The sequence below is a fragment of the Octopus bimaculoides genome, chromosome 3 (assembly GCF_001194135.2).
Source record: "Octopus bimaculoides isolate UCB-OBI-ISO-001 chromosome 3, ASM119413v2, whole genome shotgun sequence".
Taxonomy (NCBI): domain Eukaryota; kingdom Metazoa; phylum Mollusca; class Cephalopoda; order Octopoda; family Octopodidae; genus Octopus; species Octopus bimaculoides.
The window spans coordinates 18,640,288-18,640,763 of record NC_068983.1 but is presented as its reverse complement, the minus strand read 5'-3'; positions in this window follow the sequence as shown (position 1 = coordinate 18,640,763).

The following is a 476-nucleotide window of genomic DNA, read 5'->3' as shown; positions in this document are numbered from 1 at the left end:
TATACAATTAAACGTTGGGAAGTGGAGAGACAAGTTACTGAAGAGATTGCAAGAGTGCAATGAAATAATTTAACAAAAAACTATATAAATTAATAAAGGACTGAACCAGTGCGTGTGTTTATTACCGGCATAATGCCTCTCCCAAGGTTTAATTGAATTTCTTTCAACACACGTATCCACATCAAGAATCATACACACGAAATACACATACGAAATATATATATATATATAGCAAATCAAAGATGGAAGATGGAATATACAAGAATGTATTATTAATCACGGCAATTGTTGCGACACTTCCCTGTCCATCTACTCCGAGTTTCGAAGATTATTGATTTTAAAACATTGTTGAAACTAGTTTGGTATGTATGGGAATAAATCTATTCAAAAACAACGCGTTCTTCAGATTCAGCTGAAGTTTCAAGAACAAATTCTCCTCTATTTATCCAGGTGGAAATGGACCTCTACTTTCCATA